A 4,165-nucleotide genomic window follows, 5' to 3' on the forward strand; every position below is an offset into this window, starting at 1 on the left:
AATAGCATTCCATATGCGAGACTCAACCTAGGTTTGTCTAGGGGTTCACAGAGATACTTGTAGATGAGTTTAGGGAAGTTGATAGGAGTGTCTTGGAGTCTGTGGAACATCAAAGCTAGGTCTCTCTCTGAGATGAAGTCAAACCTACCAGTTTTGGGAAAGAGAGTCTTAGAAATGATACTTAGGAGAAGCCGCATTTCAGCCGAAAGCTGATTTGCGAACACCTCGTCTATGGGGGACTGAGGTGGTGATGAGAGCATAAAAATGCGATTTACACATCACTTAAATTAGTATTATTGCTAATAAATAATGATAAAAGTATTGCATTTATATTATATTTTTGTGGGGTGCAGGTGATTGTAAATCAAAACAAAAATGTGCATTAGGTCCAAAAAGATGCACCACCGCGGATGACCAGCCAACCGTATAGGTCAACCCCAGTTGCACACTAGAAAGAGGCTAAGTTCAGCCGTCCAGTTCACTGCAACCGATTTTCAGTAGCCCGTGCATCTCATTTCGATGGAGCCCGCGTGCAACCCATCCTAGCGTGCGTCCATATCTCACGCGTTGGAGCGCCTCCCAGCCATCCGCTCATCCTGAGCGTGAACCATGGCGTCCGCAATCAGCTCCCGATCCGTCCGCGCCTCCCAGCCTCTACCCAGCGTCCAAAGATCCGTCCACCTCCTCCACAGCATCCCGTGAATGGTCCCAGCCAGCCATGAAGCATCGCGATGTCCGCAAGCCCATGATCCCATGCCTGCCGTCCGCCTCCTCCATAGCCAACCACCTCCTCCATCACGTCCGAGCTTTCCATATCTTGCAGCTAGCTGGGATTTGCTTCATTCCGTGCGTTCCTTCCGAATTAGCTTCCGGATTAGCACTCCATCAGTCCGCTTCCTCCCGCGTCCGGATACTCCGCAACCTTCTTCTTCAATCAGCTCCGGCATCCGTCCCATCTACGTTTACAGCACCTCCCAGCTCCATCCCGTGCACAAGTTCGGGGTCAACATTCACAGCGTGGAGACTTTCCATCTTCACCAGGACAATCCTGTTATCAACGAGTCTCCTCCACGACGTTCGAGCTTCTTCTCCCACGTGAATCTCATTCTGATGGAGCTCGCGTCCCAGCCATCCGCTCATCCCGCGATCGCCGCACCCGTGATCAACCACCCTTTCCGCATCCGTTCCCAGCGTTGAATCTGCCCGCGTGCATATCCAGCATCATCCCAGCCGCGATCAACGTTTGAGATTCCTCTCCATCCGCCCATCTCCACCGCGTGTGCTCAGGGGGGATCGGATACTAACTATATGAAGCTCCTCTCTCGGCTGGGGCAGGCATCTCTCATTTTTTTTGAAGGAGGAGACAGCCGTTCGGTTGAAGAGGAGAAAGGGGGAGAGAAACAGAGAGAGAAACAGAGCATGTTCTGTTTCAGAAAATAAAAGAAAAAAAAATATATGGGAGGTGAACGTTTTTTTTTAATGGAGGGCTGATTTTTTTTGGCAAAGGGTGATGGATGAACCCTTGTCATGTTGCTTTCATCAAGTACATTCTAAACCTTTATTCTAAATGTTTTATATCCATTGGTATGTTTTAGATTCTTGCATATTTATTTATTAGATAGATCTTGTATGGTTTATATATATTGATGCATGGATTGTTTCAATGCTTAATTTATCGTAGATGTAACCGGCACGATAAATACTTGGATGTTAAATTCATGTTTTCAGATTATATACTCCATGATTAGAACTATTCTATCAAATTAATCCTTAATCAAGAAATCGCCGAGTTTATTTGTTGAAAGTAATATTGTCAAGGGAAATTCCGGATCTCTAGCCTTCTTTATATTCTTGAACGTTGTTTAATTACCTATTATTCTCTGCTTTTAATTTCTGAAGATCAACTAAAAAATTCATCTAAAAATTACGCTAATAATTTATAGATCGTTCCCTGAGGAATCGACCTCGGACCTCCGAGTTATACTACTTGTGCGATTCTCCTACACTTGGGAGAACAGTTTTTCGAACGCACCAAGTTTTTGGCGCCGTTGCCGAGGAACGACTGAGTTATTAGTATAATTTTAGATTTAATTTTTACCTTAGTAGTTAGTATTTTTCTTTTGAAAAAAAAAAATTTAAATCTTTACTACTATTTTTAATTCCCTGCACAGTCTGCATCAAACTCTGATATCATAGAAATTAGCCGTCTGATTTGACTCAAATTTGGTCAGCTAGTGCAAGACACATTGCTCAATAATCCGAACGGTCTGATTAACATTCGGAGACTTTTCAGACCATTAGATTAAAATAAAATCTTGCTGATTTCTGTTTTGAATTTTCTGCATTTAATTTTTTTAGAATCAGAGTTTATTGTTGTTATATCTCATTAACCCTTCTTGCTAATTGAAAATTTAAGAAAAAAAAAACTTTAAGAAAAGATCAAGGGTGATTATTCAAAAATTTAAAAAAAAAAGAAGAGGAAAACCTAAAATTTCAAATTTCAAATTTCAAATTTCAGAATTCAAATTTCAAACTTCAACTCATAAAATTTAAGAAAAATAAATAAATAATTTGCTTGATCACCTATTCAATGAAATTTAATGTCTTGTCATAAAATATTAAGAAAAAAATCTCTTGATTGTTGCATATAGTATAAGGCATCAGCATAAAATATTCTAAGAGCTGAACCCATTTAAAAAGATAAGGTCGGGATTTCATCACTCGTCCTTAGCCCAAAAATCACCCCAGTGCATAGATATCCTAAGCTTAACTAAAATCAACTAGACGTCGGCCCCTAAGAACATTCGAGCTCAATAGGAGGAAGACCACCGAAAGTTGCACCAATTTCGCTCTGTGGCTTAGTTGATGTCTAGGCAAGCTTTGTCCCTATAAGAGAGACAGTTCATCTGTTCGAGGCAAGTGGGTTTTAAGTGGGACCTTTGCGAACGCATCGTGACCCCTCCACTTACCTGGGAGCTTACCTGGTCAACTCGGTTCATTAGACCGGATTGGAGGCTTAGGTGCCCTCTTCAAACCAGTTAGGAGCTGTCTAGAAATTTAAGAAAAATATTAGAAATTGAGGTGTAATGTTTTGTTGCATGTTTGATTGTGAATAGATTTTTGTTTTAGGGTGTCGTTTTAGGTTATCTTTAGTTGGTACTTATATTTTAAAAAAAAAAAAAAAAAGAGAGGAAAATATTTTGCATGCTAAAGTGGAATAGGGACGATACTGGTCGATTAAGTCGTACAACTTTAGATCATCCCTTAGGACATACCCCTGAAATTCCTTCTCAATATCTCACACCTTGTGAGATGGCTGATTTAAATGAAGATGCGGGAAGCCACCACGATCGAGAACATGAACCCCATGTTATGACTCTAAGACAATACCAACAACCGACTAGGACTAGTCAGCCTTCATGCATAATTTTTCCTGATAATGTAGGACATTTTGAAATCAAACCAGGGGTAATCCAATTGCAACCCAAGTTTCACGGGTTAGAGTCAGAGAGTCCGTATCTTCATTTAAAAGATTTTGAAGAATTGAGCATTACATTTAGAGTGCCGAACGTCACCGAGAATGTCCTCAAGTTGACATTGTTTCCTTTCTCTCTAAAGGATAAGGCCAAAACATGGCTAAACTCTTTGCGACCTAGATCAATAAGAACTTGGCAAGATATGCAGAGAGAATTTTTAAAGAAGTTCTTTCCCACACAAAGGACCAACTTTTTGAAAAGACATATCAGCAATTTCTAACAAAAAGATAATGAAACATTTTATGAATGTTGGGAAAGATTTAAAGACCTTCTTCTCTCATGCCCTCATCACGGGTTTGAAACTTGGAGAACCATTAGTTTCTTTTATGAAGGTTTATCTCCACAGTTGAAACAGTTTGTAGAGACCATGTGTAATGGTAGATTTTTAGAAAAACAACCTGATGAGGCATGGGAGTATTTGGATTCCCTTGCTGAGACTGCCCAACTTTGGGATAACGGGGATAGAAACAACAAGTCTTTGCCTAAGCCTACTAGCTCTGTACAGGGAGGCCTTTACAACCTCAGAACTGAGGATGATCTTCATGCTAACATGGCAGCCCTCACTAGGAAGGTAGAAGAAATTGAGCTTAGGAAGATTGAGCCTATCAAGACTATAGAACTTAGAAATG

General features: G+C 40.6%; 1 non-coding gene across 1 annotated transcript; it reads right to left on the bottom strand.

Annotated features, from left to right (window-relative positions):
* Positions 1-3,724: 3,724 nt before the first annotated feature.
* LOC120106830 lies at positions 3,725-3,833 on the bottom strand. Its single transcript, XR_005508845.1, has one exon. It is a non-coding gene; the product is annotated as a small nucleolar RNA R71 (small nucleolar RNA).
* Positions 3,834-4,165: the final 332 nt, after the last annotated feature.

This window comes from Phoenix dactylifera, unplaced genomic scaffold (assembly GCF_009389715.1).
Source record: "Phoenix dactylifera cultivar Barhee BC4 unplaced genomic scaffold, palm_55x_up_171113_PBpolish2nd_filt_p 000654F, whole genome shotgun sequence".
Taxonomy (NCBI): domain Eukaryota; kingdom Viridiplantae; phylum Streptophyta; class Magnoliopsida; order Arecales; family Arecaceae; genus Phoenix; species Phoenix dactylifera.